Raw genomic sequence first — 16,952 nt, forward strand, 5'->3', positions numbered from 1 at the left:
AATATCTTATCCACCTGTAAACAACCATGACATCGAAAAAAACTACAGCCTCTTAAATGACCACTGAGTTTAAGCAACACTTCTTAATCAGAATTAATTTCTCATACAGTTAACTGGTGTTCAAGGTACTCTGTAAAGTCAATACATCTACTATAAGTTCAGTCATGTGCTACAGTCTGGCAAGGTTGTCATAAATATACACTTCTGTCTTGCTGCTAACTTAATCTAAAAAATAAAACCTAGCTCTCTTTTTAGAAACGTATTTGCCGTACTTTGCCACCCTGCTCACACACCAATCCAGAGTCAATTACCTAAGCACAGGCCGTGTGGAATAGATGGAGAAAGTGGGACATGCTAGTGAAGACAGAATGTCTACACCTGCAGAGACTTGCAGCCCTGCGGTAATGGTCTCAGAAAAAGTGAAAAATGAACAGTTTGACAGGATGTGTCAAAAGTGCCCTTCCAACCGCCCAGATGTCCCATTTTTAAACACATTCAGCAAATGGTGCTGCATTATAACTCCTGCCTGAGAGAGAGTAGAGAGACAGGGAGAAGGGAAGACACAGCTGGCATGACAAATGAGCTGAACAAGAACAGAAACGTAGCAGTCCCCTAAAAGGTCAGGGTAAGAAACAAAGTCAGGAGGGAAAGCTTATGAGCTAAAGTCACAACAGAGTAATTGAGAAATGACTGTAATTGAATCATGTCACAGATATCAGTATCTTCACACTCTTTGAATTATCCATACATTCATAACTAAAAAATTTTCCCTTATTTATATTGTTCGAATAACAAACTTTACATCTAGCTAAACAACTTGACACGTCTTGTCAACCCTGTCAGGATTCTATTTCCCATAACCTCCTGCTAACCAGACATTAACCCCATTTATTACCCAACTACTAACTTAACATACAAACACAGTGGCAAAAAAAACTTCATTAAAAGATTATTTTATTGATTTTATTTGATTTATGTTTACAGTTTTTAAAAAATAGTCCCAGTTATTCCAAGGTTGTTTTCCGCGGATTGATTTGACATGACGTGTGATAAGTTTGCCTCTGGTGTTGCTCATATTAGTGAAAGTTAAACGTTGTCAAGGGGTTGTCAAGGGGTTTTGACCAATCAGAATCAAGCATCTAACACAACCGTAAGAGAAGTAAGAAAGCCGGGTAATAAAAGGCTTTAATAGCCAGTAACAGCAAATAATTGTAAATGAGGAGCCACAGTGTTCACTTAGGTTGAAGATGCATGCAAACACATGACTCAAGGTGAATTTGCACTAAATATGCAAATATATTCATACAGACTCTGCCAGCATACGTCTTTTTTTTTGTTTAAAACTAATGCACACTAACACAAAGCATACATATGCAAATAAACTGCATATTTCTGCTGAACTCTTGGCTGTTCACAACCACAAAGAGAAGGATAAGTACTCAGAAGCTGCTGTATAGAAAAAGTAGAAACAGGATGGGAGTGATGGTCTTCAACAACTGAAAGCATCTATGGAGCTTTTAAATACAGATGCATAATCTTTAAAATGTGGTGTAATGGTGTAAAACCTTATTACATATTCATCAAACCATCTGCTGAAAAATATCTAGAAAGCCTATGAGTTAAGAGTTGGGCTCTTTAAAGCGTTGTTTGACTTTGATGATGTATAAGCAAAAAGTGTTCAAAGATGATGTGCTGAACCTATGAGATATTAACATGTTTTCAGGGTAAACCAGTTTCACTCTAAAAACCATTAAATGTGTGGGTGCGTTCATGTGTGTCTCTAAAGAGAGTGGAAGACTACTCAGCCATAAATCTGCACCACAGGCCTCATATCAGCGTCATACTTGGTCTGTGATGTCCTGCGGCACAAAGAGACATCTGAGAGGAGGAGGGACAAGAGGTCTAGTGGGACGAGGGCCATGATTAAACGATTCACAGACTCATAAATCCACTCTGTCATCATTCTGGAAGAAGCCGCAGACTCATTCACACTTTCTGCCGCTTACACACACAGAGAGATTGCAAACCACAGGCTGTGCACAGCATCAGAGGCGCAGAAAACCCACTGGTGCAAGATCCCTTTGGCCTCCAACATCATACAGCCTGTATGAGCAGCACAGAGAGGGACAGAGACTGAACACACTGGTCAGGAGGGCCAGTTCTGTCCTGGGCTGTCTCCTGGAGTCGATAGAGGAGGTGGGTGAGAGGAGGGCGTTAGCCAAGCTGACATCCATCATGGACTACCCTCTCACCCCCTGTATGAGACGGGGAAGTCCCTGAGCAGCTCCTTCAGCAGCAGACTGAGACTCCCACCCTGCAGGACGGAGCGCTACTGCAGGTCATTCATCCCATCTGCAATCAGACTGTTTAATAGCAGCACTGCAATGTCCTGTCAGTCATCTTTCATTTCACTACATGGCAGCTACTTTGTGACCCTGCACTATGTTCTGTCTTCCCTGGTCATTATCTATGATTCACACCCACAAACTGACTGTAAACTTTCCATATTTAACTTCTCATATTTGAATGACTCTGTGTGTGCTTTTCATACTGTGTATGCTCATAAGATAGAAGTAGAGAAGTGTACATAGTGTATATATCGGTTATATTTGTTCTATTATTATTATTTTGTTCTATACAAATTCACTTTATCATAATTACTATTATTATTATTATTACTATTATTATTATTATTATTGTTATTATTATTATTATTATTATTATTTATTGTATTCTATTTAAAAATATATATCCTCATCATTATTGCTATTATTACTATATTATTATTTTATTTTATATTCACCTCATCACTATTACTATTACTATTATTATTATTTCATTTTATTTTATTTTGTATTCACCTTATCATAATTACTGTTATTATTATTTTATTATTATTTTGATTTTTTAACTATGTAAACACATTGTTGTATTCTCCTGTACCGAGTTGTAAGCTGCTGGAACAAAAACATTGATATCAATAAAATCTATCTATCTATCTATCTATCTTTCTATCTATCTATTGGTTACTAGTTTTTATCCGTTAGCTGTAAAACAGGGGACATACAACTTCTCATCAGACACTTGTGTTTTGTCACAAGGGCTTTCTTTTTCCTGTCTTCAGATCTGCTGAGTGAGGAAACCCAGTTTCTAGAAAGAGCCACTAAATGAAAAGTAAAACATATCTAACAACAGGTGTGGTAGTTGTGCCAACATGAAGAGTTCAGCTAAAGAGCATGTTCCTGTACCACTGTACAATGTCTCTCAGTTGTGACACAAACTTGGCTTTATATCAGAGGCTGGATTGTTCTGCAGAGCTATGCTTTCCTATGCATCCAACACAGCCATCAACAATAATCAAAGGTTGTCATGACTCTATTAACAAATCATAATACATGTAGGCTTAAAGAATAGTGTTGACAAACTACAGGTAATTTTAAAGAAGGCCTTTCACTGCAAGAAGAAAAGATGCCATCACTTTGAGTTTAAGATGCATACAAATTGCATACATGATCCAGCTGTATCTGATGTTTCCAGCAGAAGTAATGACAGCTATCATTTCAACTTCTGCATATAGTCATTAATAGATGGTAAATGTTCAAATATATATCCAACAGACACATTAAAATAACAATTTATATGCACTTCTTTGAAAACATCGTGAAAACAAGCTTCAAGCCATTGAATTAACAGAGAAGTGAAAGTGAGTAAACAAAGTTCACACAGGTTAACACCCCATTACAAGCCTTCCACAGCACCTCCCTCCCTTCCTCTGTTTGTCTCCACACAAACTTTCCCTCTCCCTTTAACTCCATCCCTCACAGCCTATGGCATAAACACATCAGACAAGCTTTCTAGCCAGCCGTTCACACTTGCAAGTGAGAGGATGCAAATTGTTATCCAGCGTTTTACCCCTCCTCTCTCTTCCTCCCCCGCTTTCGTCTCTCCACAGTTGGTCATGGCCGTTTTTATACTTTGATTTTCCGCAGGCTTTACCTCATGCATTGCTTTTTTTTCCTAGAGACATGCAAAAGAACCCTCTTACACACACCGACTTCAACACGGGCACACACGCGCACATACAACATAACTATCCGGTTGCCAGATTTGCCGGTGGGCCCAAAACAAGCCAATCAAAGTCGAGCTGGAAGGACTGCCATGACGGTGCAGAACGGATGGACACAAAGGAAGGGGAGGGAGGGATGAAAACTCTGTCAGAACTTGCGTGTTCTCCACAGTTACAATAGTTAACTCAGACAGAGGGAGAGAAGGGATAGCCTTTTTTTTTCAGCCAACAGAGAGAGAGAAAAAAAAAGGTGAGAGGGAGGATGCTTGATGCAGCACAACAAAGTGGCTCACCTTTCCACTTCTAGTCTGTCATCTGGGGATTTGAGTGCTGATGTCTGCAGAAACTCCCAGTGCTCTGTGTGGGTGGCGGGAGGAGATTTGTGCTCAGTAAAGAGAGAATTGGTTATAACAGCCCAAAACTTTGACTACATAAATAGAGCTGGACCGGTATGAAGGTTTAGTGGGAATGATTTGCATTTAGAAATCCACTCCTGCCTTTTATTTGCTGCATCAATGCTGAATGTGTTTGACTGATGAAATGGAGCCACTGTGGGGCACTTTTATTTTGTGCTGGTTTCAGAGCCCCTGTGGGAAAAGTGATACGGTTTTTCACCTTGCTGATCTTTTCCTGTGTATACCTGTCTCGCTCGTCCTTCCCACAAAAGAAATCCTGTCTTTCTTTTTTCAACTAGCTTATGTAATTTTAAGTGTGAAAGGTTCGATTCCAGCCTCGACCATTTACTGCATGTCCTCTCCCTCTCTCTACTTGCCACATTTCCTGTCTCTTCAGCTGTCCTGTCCATTAAAGGCCAATTTTCGCAAAAATGGAGCGCCGCCTGCAAGCTAGTTCAGGCAGACAACTCGAGCTGCGCTCATTCATACTGACACGTCATCACCCTTCCTATCAGCTGATCTCAACATCCTCTCATTGGCGGTCTATTTAAGCTTCAAGTCTCCCTGTCTCTGCCTCTGCTTTGCCAGTGCTCCTGCTGTCCTGCTCAGTGCTGTGTGAAAACTTCGTACCCACCTCCTCCCCGGCATCCACCTGCGGGCTCCGAGGGGGTTAGTCCTATCTCATTGCTCCTAAATGTCTGCATTTAAATAATCTACGAGGAGTAATGAGGTTCGGAGCCCATACGCCAAACATAATACTGTATGCTGCAATAAACTTTATCTTAAGTAATCGTGAGTTGTCTGACTGAAATATAACTTGAAAAAAAAAATAAACTCTATAGAAAAAGCAAATCTTGTTCCTGATGTTGAAGTTTGCTCTTTTGGTTCATGTAAAGTTATTAGTTTCAGCCTGTCTTATAACCACTCAGAGTATATCAGAGTAGTTGAAAATCAATCTTTTTTTTTCATAATCATCGAAGCCGATCATGAAGAAAAAGTGTATTTGCTGGGTCCCACTTCTCCAATGGAAGGATATAATAATTTAGGTATCTTTGGGATGGGGCGCTTGTGGCCTAGCGGTCTAAGCGCCCGATATACAGAGGCTAGAGTCCTCATCGCAGGTCACCGGTTCGACTCCCTGCCACGTCCATTTGCTGCGTGTCTTCCCCCACTCTCTGCTCCCCACATTTTCTGTCTCTCTTCAGCTATCCTATCCATAAAGGCAAAAAAGCCCCAAAAATATAACTTGGAAGAAAAAAGAAAGGTATTAACTATTAGATAAATATGAACTTTGATATGTTGGACTTCTTTGTGCATATTTTAGTAAAGACATGATAAAGTGAAAAAATCCTGAAGAGAAGAAGGGTTGTGTAAACAGTCCTCATGTCAAAGACATTAACATTCCTTCTCTCTGTCGTGCTGCAGAAGTTAACATCGTTAAAAGAATCTTTGGGATTGTTTTTTTTTTTTTACTTCTCATTGACCTCTAAATGGTTAATCACAAACCTGAAAAGCTGAAAACTCAATATTGAGAACAGTCTAAACTTCCAGCATTCTGCTCTGAAAGTTTTTATGTCGCTCAAGGCATCACAAGCTCAGACTAGAAACACTCCATCCCATCAATCTACCAGTGATGATAACCAGCACTGAGAATGTCAACAAGTATTGGCGCCTTCCTCTCACTGCACATTAAATGTTAATAGTAAATCTGAGTCCAGTCACTGTCATATGAAAGGTCAAAACTCCATCACAGTATCAACCCCTCGCGTCTGTTTAGTGCCACCTGCAATTTTTTCAAGCAGTGAGGACAGTTGCCATGCAGGGGTTCTCAGTTGACAAATCACGTTGCCATAGGAACACTGTTAGTTGCGTAGGTGGCAGGTAAGGATGCTGTGTGTCTCTATAGTGGGAAGAATTAATAGGAACTCCTTGTGCTGAGCAGAAAAACAAGCTTTTCCTTGAAGGAAGTGAGCTTTCAGAATTCAGCTTTTATGTTTCAAAGACATGACAATCTTCACAAATCAAATATACATGTCAGAATTTAAGGATTGTGTGTGACAAAACTCGGAGGATGATGATTCACCAGTTTTGGGAGGAGAGACAGAGAGGTTGGCTAGGGTTCACGGCAAAACTTTCAGTGCAGTCCCTCTTTTTCCTTGGCAAGTTTAATCACAGCAATCGCAAATCAATACCCGTCAGTGATGAAAGTCCGGAATAACAAATGAAACACGTTTTTATTCCAGGAGAGCAACAAATTTCTCCCCAGCACTTGGCTAGAATTGGGTCCTGGCTAAGAGTCAATCACTGCATTCGCACAGAGACGCAAGCCATTCCAAATCCCATCAACAGAAGAAAAAAAAAAATACTCAAGAAAGGCAAAATCCCAAACTCAAAAGGGAGTAGCACACAGAGAGAAGAATAACACGAAAACCCAGTGTAAGCCTTGTTAAGTCTTTCTGTAACATCCCCAACATTATGCTGCTAGACCACGATATATCCTGAGGGGAGAGGGGGGGAGACAGGAGAAGGTGGAGTGATGCAGGGAGAGTATTACAGTAAAGCATATCCTCCCCCTACCCCTCCGCCTTGTGGCTACAACGCAACAGGGGGTCCTCCCTGCGCCCGCTGTTTCACAATTACTGTGGTAACACTGCATACTGATGCCCCCTGACACTGCTGACACTGGGAGCAGACAGGAAGTGTGAGAGAGAGGGGGAGAGGGGGAGAGGAGGGGGGGGGGGGGGGGGGGGGGGTGGATCACAGTGTGTGTGTGGGCTTCAAATGTGGTGAGACATGTCATTAACTTTAAATCCTCTGGTCATCTCAACAGACCATCCCTCCTGTGAAGAGACAATATTACACAGCAAAATGATAGTCATCTAACATAGTAATCACATTTCACTGTGTATCTTACGGTCAACACTACTCAACAGGGACAGCCAGACTGGGGGGTTGAACACATCTGTCAATCAAAGCTGCCATTCAGCTCAGTTGTGATTAACTGACTGAAATAACAGCACATTTTTCAGGGAATTTTGGAAGTTTTCACATCTAACTTGTAGACACTCCAATAAAAGTTTGCTGGAGAACCTACCAAGACGCTGTTGGCCTAGCAGTCTAAGTGTGCGCCCCATTTACAGAGGCTATAGTCCTTGTCGCAGAGGTCGCAGGCTCGATTCCAGCCTTGTGTCCTCCCTCACTCTGTACTCCACATAATTTCCTCTCTCTTCAGCTGTCCTTTCCATTAAAGGCAAAAATATAACTTAAAAGAATTAAGTTGTGTCTACTTTCGCTTGTTTCTATTACAAAAGTTGCTTTTCATGGACTAATAACAAAAATCTAACTCCAATAGTAACTACGGTTACCACATGTTGACAGCACTGCAGGCTCTAAAGAGAACCACTTGACCTTTGACCTCACATTTACAAGATTGTTGTAGTAAAACCCATTAGAACTGTCTGTTTAAGTAGCACAACAAGACACGGCTTTATCCCTGCAGTCTCACTTAAAGGGGCTTGTGTTATTGAAGGAATGGAGTGATGAGAAAATAAGCCCAAAGGTTAAGAGAAAAAAAGAGAAAAATGCTCACCTCTGGGATAAATTACAAGGCACACCAAACATGTCTGTGGTTCATATGTTGGTGGTATGTTACATGATAAATATTGAGAGCTCTGAGGTATTGTCTGAGATGGATTAATAAAATGTGTGTGCATGCATGCATGCATACTTAAGCATGCGTGCCCATGCTTCTTTGGATGAAAACAGCATTATGGGCCTAATCCTCGCATGGACTTAAGGCGCTGGCGCACAGAGAAATGAGAGAGTGAGAGGGGGGGGAAATGCCCTTAGACCGTCTGCAATTTTCTCATCATTTCATGCATCTGAAACAAAACTAATTTACGGCTTGTCATGCTCCGCTTGGTACACACAAACATAAGAGCCAATATGCACAGCGTGTCACCTGCCGCTGCATCAAAGACAGCCATTTATATATCAGACTCACAGCTTCATATGAATCATACAGACCTGGGAGAAATGCTTAACATGGTCTTATCAAAAGGAGCAGTCTGGTAAGCTCACTGATATGTTGATGCCTTTCCACGGCTCCCTGATCTCCATCTAAGACAGGAGCGTCCAATGTCTCCTTTTCGTTTTGAATCCTGCTTCATAGGTCGTTCCAATGTCATTACAGTCAGGATGTCGCCCCCCCTCTCCCCCAACTCTACACACAAACACACAGATAAAGTTATGAGCTTGGCAGCTTAGAGTGAAGCAGAAAGATACGGCACAAGAGAGCTGGAGGCAGAAACAGTCAGAGAGGGAGAGAAGGATTGAGAGAAAAGATGAAAGGGAGCATGAGAGAAGGCCAGAGGGAGAAAATAAAATTGGTGCGACTGCGATATAGTAACGTGTACATGTATTGGGCTCCATTATAAAGGCACGTGACAGCTTAATAGGACTCCAGTCGCCAAGAGGGGAAAAAAAGGACGTCCTGAAAACAGCACACACACACACACTTGCATCTTCTCTGCAGGAGTCACACATATGCTGAGTAAACTGTTCAGAGGAGAACAAAGCTCCTCATTAAATTGGACATTGTGGCAGGTATTGATTCCTCCCAATGCAATTTACAACGCCTATTGTTTGGAGATCCTCACTTCAGATTTCTGCTGTCATTGCTGCAGCAAATCATCAATATGCAGCTCTGTGGTGCATTACCAAAGGGTTAATTACACACTTGTAAGCAATTACTGTCTTAATGTAGCATAGAATCCTCCCCCCAAATTAGAATTTAGATCAAAACTGTCAAGCCGTCAGATAGCGATATCATCTCTGTGATGTAATGTCAACTGAAACGTAATAGAATCTTAATCTTAAGTCTTCACCGAAGACTTAGTTTGACAATCTCCAAGGTCAAGTCCACACAGAGGGTATGCAAAGACAAAGGTTTGATGTTGCCGGTAGAATATTCAAATTTCCCTTCAGGTGAAAATTTGAATATTGACGCTTTCTTTTGAATTGTCAAAAGGAAGCAGTATGGCTCTCTCAAAAAAAACACAACTACCTAAATATATTGTGGCAGTTAAAGCAAAAGGAGAAGCAATTGCAAACATTGTACATCCAATTTGATATGAGCCCTGCAGCCATTGTTGAAGAATCATGTGTCGCCTGTGCGAAAATATGGGAGACAGATTATGTTGGGAAGAACAGTTGGTGACATGGAAATACAATTTGCAATCTTCTCTGGTGTTTGGAGACACGGGAGAGGAGAGGGGAGGAGGAGAGGATCTAATTGGACACTAGCCTGCGTCTGGTAGTCCTGTCACAGCCCAGAGGGGTTTAAGTGTCTGTGTGTGTGTGTGTGCGAGAGAGAGAGAAAGAGTGAGCGTGTGAGAGAGAGAGAGAGACATCAAGTGAGAAAGTGAGCAACAGAAAGAGCATGAGAACAAACAGAGAGCTCCATTCAGGTCAGACCCACAGACACATCATTCAGTCTGACATGCCGATACATCTCTGTGACCAGAGGATTCGTATTGGACCTCGCCAAGCCAGTCAGTCACAGATGCATCCTTCGCACACACACGGACACACAAACACACTTCTGCTGAGTCTTGCCGACACTGCTACCAGGCATTTATATCACTATGGAGAATCTTTCCAAGGTTCCCCATTCATTCTCATTCAGTTTCCTCCCTTGACGTGAATATATTGCAAAGAGTTTCAATGGAGCTTATTCTTGCCAGTGTGCCGCCCCTAAAATGTAATGAATGTCTTTACTACCAAGGTTGGAGTCAGAGTTTATCCATTAGCAAGCCATAATATTGACAGGGCCGTGCTCTGCGGGTCCAAACTGCAGCCTTGTAGCCGTAACATTGGCCGACAGACAAGGGGTAGTATGTCAATGCGAGGTGCTTACAGGCCGATAAAGGCTGCTGTTCCAATTCCTATAGGCAGGCTTTGATGGACAGCACACGGAGAGAGATGGAGAGAGGGAGGGAGAACCGTGAGGGAGGGAGACGGAGTAGTGCCAAGTGCTCTTACAGCCTTTAAGAGTTTACAACTGAGCAGGAATCTGGTGAAAGGACAAGGAGGCAGGACACTGATGAGATAGGATTATCAGACAGCCTGTTTTTCCCTTGAGACCTTGAGAGAAGCAGACCACACACACTTATAGCCAGCACATGCGCGTCCTCTGAGGGGACAAACAGACACATTTCAACATTCAGGAGGAGTTTAGGGACTGATTCAATTGGGAAAAAAAACGGCACACACACAAATGCACACCATAAAACTCGCCTCTAAGTCAGTCAGTCGGTCACACTGACAGAGAAGTAGAGGAACTTCAGCCTGTAGGAAGTCACAGCTATGAGTGAGCTCTCCTTAATCCAACAACTGCACTCTACAAACATTTAAACAACAAAATAAGAGCAAACCTCAAGATGCATCATCTAATAAATGTTTAGTATTTTGTTCTCAGTTGTTGAGCCATCAAACCAACTGAAACATGAAATCCAATAACATAATGATGTTACCCACCACTTAAAGCACAGACATGTTAATACCAAACACAAAATCTATCAGAAGATGGTTCTATCACATGCTTGAAAAAATATTAATCTAATAAGTACCCATAAACAATCTACACAATGAAACAATTCAAATTGATGACAAGAATGCCTCAGTAAAGGGGGATCAATCTATCCACTGCACCAGCCTGTGAAACCACACTGCCCCTCATGGTACTTCCAGGAAACAGCCTCATCCCTTCAGCCACGCTCTCCTGAGTGAGCACTAAAACGACTACATATGGCTTTAGGTGTCATCATTGGACAAAAAAATAACCCACAAAGCTAAAGTTGTACCATTATATATCCATGCAACAACAATAACACAATGGTGCACACAGTCATAAGAACCAGTGTTCAGCAGGGCAACACTGAATTGATGCATTGAGTGTGGAGTGCAGGTGGATAGAGGGAGGGACAAACCGGCAGAGGGGCTCAGAGTACCCAGTGTGACTGTTGTACCAGGGATCTGCATTTTGCATAGGCTGGAGCAGCTGCTTTCTGTGCGTGAGGGTGGGGGGGGCATGAGAGGCGACAGAGAATAAAGTCGCATTTGGAATCAACGACCTACATCCCACTACATGGCTGAGACTACAGCGTGTACTGAAGAGCCTGCGCTGCTACTCTCCCTTCCTTAAATGTCAACAAATCAGCTCCAGCTCCAACAAACCCCCCCATTCAAGCAGAGAGGACACTGGTGCCAGGAAATGACACACAGACACGCTGAGCCAAACAGGATGATTAACCCTGTGTAACAAGTCCAATTGAGACAAAAAACTAAGTAAGAATGTGCAAACAGTGAACATGTAGCATTTAAAGACAGTGTTGACTGTAACACCATCTTAAACATTCAGCCTGGAGGAAAAATTACTCATCATTGCTCATCAGCACGTCTCTTGGCTTACTCTATGGGGCAGAGCTCCAACAGAGAGCCAAACGGGGAGGAATGGAGAGGAAGATGATCTTTATGAATATAAACAGCTATATATCCACTTACTACATCGAAGCAATGCAAAAAAAAAGTGACTGTAATTTGGCAGAGGATTAAAGGTAGCCTGCTGAGTAGATCATTTAAATTTGCCCTCTGTGTATCACTTCATATCTGTAAACAACATACACAGACGACCACGACTGATTCAAACATTAATCCTCTCAATACAGAACACAGAATGATAAAGCAAACAGGATGGAAAACAAAAAAAAACACATATTTGTTCTCTAACTTGATCGAATCAAATATACTTCATATGATCAATTTGATATTCTGAGAATAAAACAAGTTTAACATTCGATTATACAGCATGTGACTGTGTAGAGTACAATAACAGTGCTATGACATTCCCTGTCTTGTGATTAAAGTCAAATTAAAGTATCAAAAGCTGCTGCATACCACAGAGATTAAGTCCCTGGAGTGATATTACATTACAATGTTTTCTGTTTACTCCAGTAGGCTTTCCCAAAAGTCAAGCCCTTCAGTCAAGTTCAAAATCTTTGAGAGGACACTGGAGTATCACTAATCTAGAAGCCACACTGGGAGACGTGTGCCTCTGAAGGTTAGTTTTGCATCACACAATGTGCGTTTTCAGCGAATTACAAGAGTGAGTTGGCACAGCTGCTCTAAAAACGATAAATGTGCAGCTACAATGTGTAATACACTCTTTATAGTACAGATCCAGGCTGCATAAAATCATTCCAACGTGGGTCCCAGAGGATGCAGGACATACTCCAAAACTGCATGAATTTAAATAACTTTTAAATAGAGCCACGCTGTATCCCTCATTCTACTTCAAGATCTCCTCCATCCCTATTTAGAAAATATAGTTCATAGGGTATCGATCGCTTAGATTCATGATAAAAAGAAAAAAAGAAAGTCAGAAAATGAGATAGTTTCGCCCATTTCCATGATTCAGAGCCGAGCCATGTCTGGAGTTCCAACGGCAGTCCAGCATTCTACTCAATGCTAGTCCTACACAGCGGGTTTATCCCCGGAGGCACTGCGTAAATCTGGCGCGGAGTCCCCTGACATATCTCTCAGTTTTTTTAACCTTCAGAGTTTTTACGCTGCAAGAGGCACGAGCACTATTTGGGCATGCAGCAGATCTCTCGAGCTTACACTGAATGAAGGGCATGAATGATTTGAGGCGCCACACAGAGGGAATCCGGTGTCCTAAGTTGAGAGATGATCTATCATTAAACATTTTTGCACATCCTCTCCAGTTGTAGTCAAACCATACAAATGGGCAGGTTCGGAATGAAATCCGCCCGATCACCGGAGTGCGCAGAGCAGGCATGGCGCAGCCAGAACAGGTGCAACACGCCTCCGACACCTGGCTGCTGCAGTGGCAACCTTTACACCCAAAATCCGGTCTACAGTGGTTCTAAAACACCCTGAAAACAGTCCTGGCTGTGGGATCTAACGCGGTGACAAGCCCCTCTTCTTACCTGTAATCTTTGCAGATATCACTTCACAGCCGCAGCCGCATCGACACTGCGGATAAGAGGCACGTCCAGAGCAATCCCCAACTCCGTGTACTCCCCTCCAAAAATGGGAAATGCTTAGAATAATGTTATATCCTGATCAAACGGCTAGTCCACTTTAAATCCCCCGTGTAGAGGTGTAGTAAGACGGCGATTCCTGCACGTGAAGAAGAAATAGCAGCAGACTTCCAGCAGCATCCCCGATCAGTAGGACTCTTCTACACCGCTCTGAGCGCTCTGACACCCGGGAGCAGCACCTCCCATTCCCCGGCGAGGACGCACTTGGTATGCCGCTGGAAAAGCCGCTGCGCCGTATGGGATACCGCAGGAGGCAGTGCTTGTGTGCGTGTGTGTGCGTGTAGATGTGTGTGTGTGCGCGTGTAGAAAAAGCGTGTGTGTAGAGATGTGACTCAGTGCGGTGCTCCTGCTCGACTGAGGCGCTGAGGGTGCTGCAGCGGAGTGCGAGAGGGAGAGAGTGAGCAGGGGAGGGACGGAGAGAGAGAGGCGCGCGCTGCCTTGGAGTTTGCAGCCTCGCGGAGGATCTTGAGGCTCGGGAGGGACTGAGTAGATGGCGCTTTGCTCGTTGAAAAAAAAGAGACTGTTTTTGACCAGGGATCTGCAGTAACACCTCGGGTCTGGAGGGGGCTGCATTTGGGTTACATTTTCAAACATCAGACCCACAACAAACCAAAGCCTGCATGTTTACGATCAAACCTCTTTGAAACACATTTGCAATTTCTCACCTAGATCACACTGATCTTCAGCTTCAGCAACCTTTAACAAACACTTATAAAAAATCATTTTAAAAGTTGACTTTCAGGTAAAACGACCCCCCCTTTGAAAGTTCTGTGTCACCAACGAGACAATATGACAGAGGATGTGAGATTAAACAGAGTTTATGCTTTGCAAAAAAACATAGGTTTACGCAAGGCAACGCATCAACCCCGCTGCGAATGGGATTTAGCAATGCCAAAGGGGAAATTTACACAAATACGCAACAATACGGGGGTGAAATGATCAGATCATAGGATTTGAATATCTAATCTCAGGATCGCTGAAAAAGATAGAGATTAGGGGAACACTGCAACATAATTACGACACTTGCATAGATGTAGGGGATTAGAATCTGCATTTTTGTTCTTTGATGATCTTTTAATATGCTCCAGGAGTTTATCCTCCCCCCATATATTTTAAGCAATTAATATTCTAAAAGGCCTAATTATGTAATGATGTCTTTAGAGAAATAAGCGGTGTGGGGGTGCAGGAATAATGGACTTCTTCATAAATAGACTATTAAACCCACTCCTTGTCATCACATGAAGAAAGCTCAAAACAAACCCATCATCATCTGCTAAATATTGCGCACAAGATTGAGGTTTCTTTTATAACCATGTGAAGATAACATCCAAAGCAAGCCCGTCTTTCAGTTTGTTGCAAAACTCTATTGAAGGATGGAGGGTTTGGAGGTTTTCAAAGAAACCAAGTGCAGAAAAAACTACTTCATGGAAATGTGAGCACGCGCCCTCTGACCGTTTATCCTACATATCTGAACCTCAGAGGCAGAATGCGCTCGAGGGGGCGAGCAGGGAGAGGAGGATTGTGGGGAGGAATCCGCGCTTGCTGCTGCAGCATCCTCTCTCTCCCTCCCTCCCTCCGTTCGTCCTTCTCTCTGTCTGCACTCACTTCCACTTCCACAGGGGTTCCTCGCTTTGAAACACTGCATCAGAGCCCCACCTACAGGCCAAAGAAACTTTACAGCCACTTACACTGAGAAACACCAACGGACGACAGAGCCTCAGTGTCTAATCCTGTGGTGCTCTGTGACTTTTTTTACTTCAATTTACAAGATTTTTTTCTTGCTATAAAAAAGAATATTACAAATGTATGAAGATACCTGCACTAAGTATGATATGCTCCAAATGTTGCACATCAAGACAGAAAGCCACTTCTCATGCCAATAGAACATGATTACTGCAACGGATACGCACAGTAGTCCAAAAAAAGATGCACAGCAGCCTGTCATTTGTCTTTCAGCTTTACTATCTATGATAACTGGCTCATGGGTGTTTCAGCATGCATGCATCTGACATAAAATAACACAATACCCGCACGTGATGCAGTTTATGAGTTGTAAACATGACGCTGAAAAAGTCGCTAAAATAAGCGTAAAAAACTCCTACTTACCTTAAATGTTATCAGCAGCTGTCTTTCGAACGATTTAAGACCAGTTTTCAAAGCCATGTCATTCATTTCAACCGGAAAAGTAAAGTTTTAAAAATTGTTAAAAGACGGAAAAGGGTAAATGCGCAGCTTCAAGTCACGTGACTGTAATCAAAAACACCTGTGTACTCGTTTGGCTTCAATGGCCAAATCTCAATGTCCTTCCTAAACCCTAAGCCCTGAGCCCTTCTTGACTTAATTGACGTCACCTGGAAAGTGATTGAGGGCAGGAGGCAGAGAGGGCTCCTAAATTTTATAATTGGGAATGGGACAGCACCTCACGACTTCTCACGTAACCTATATGACGTCATGTAGCTCACCTAGGCAGTGTTTAGAATCTTTATTGCACAATTTTTACTTTCCTCAAATTCAAGGGACTGACTGCCATGTGATCCAAGCTCTTACTGTACAGACTGCTTAACAACAACATTTGAAATATATACATATATAACTATAAATGTATAAGTTATACTGTTACACATATATGTGAAAATAAATAGATTTAGGCTGATTAAGGCTGTTTTCTACTTACAGCAAAACCTTTTTGTAAGGCCAAAATTGGTTCCACCTTTCATGCTTCTTGATTACCGTCACTCTTTTTAAAATTCCTGTTATGGCGTACATTTACCCTTCCATGCTCACAGCCTCCCCCAGGGAATCCTGTGTTTCACGTTACAATGCTATGAACTCTGGGTAATTCCCTTACGCTAAGTCTGCAAAAATGCCCACTTAGGGAAAGGGGGCATAAATGCCCTTAGCCCTCACAGACTGAGCGGGAACGCGCCTCAAAGTCAGTGAGTGTGTGAGGGTGCACATTGAGATTGGGCTATAAACATAAAAAAACGCCTTAAGCTAACATCATAGACTGTATAAAAGGCTATCACTCAGCCTGAAGGTATAACTTTTACTTTCTTATACCTTTTTAGTTGTTTAGAAAACTTTCCCCTATACTATTTGCACTATGATATATTTCTTATCTGCTTGTTAATGTGAATGCTGCTGTTGCACCAAAGGTGACATTAGGCTAGTCTCCTGCCTTCTGGTGAACAATTTTTCAAAATGTAATTTGTTATGTTACTTAATGACCTCAAGCTGAAGCTTAAATTAAGTTTAATCAGTTAGTGTGGAAGTCCTTAGTGGATATTCAATCATATTTTGGATTTTATCAGTTTTCCTTTGATAACAATAATTTTATCTTATTTTCTTGAAATCTCAACATAGGTGAAC

The 16,952-nt window shown here is 42.2% G+C and overlaps 1 protein-coding gene across 2 annotated transcripts in view; it reads right to left on the bottom strand.

Moving 5' to 3' along the window:
- Positions 1-15,886, bottom strand: part of plxna4 (plexin A4) — a 254,565-nt gene extending 238,679 nt beyond the window's left edge. The window contains exon 1 of one of the 2 annotated variants that reach the window (XM_034673574.1): positions 15,690-15,886. The gene's annotated coding sequence lies outside the window, so the exon portion shown is untranslated. Of the gene's footprint in view, positions 1-13,469; positions 14,068-15,689 lie in introns of those variants that run through there. The other variant, XM_034673573.1, reaches the window with a different exon arrangement.
- Positions 15,887-16,952: the final 1,066 nt, after the last annotated feature.

The sequence above is a fragment of the Notolabrus celidotus genome, chromosome 21 (assembly GCF_009762535.1).
Source record: "Notolabrus celidotus isolate fNotCel1 chromosome 21, fNotCel1.pri, whole genome shotgun sequence".
In the NCBI taxonomy this organism is placed as follows: Eukaryota; Metazoa; Chordata; class Actinopteri; order Labriformes; family Labridae; genus Notolabrus; species Notolabrus celidotus.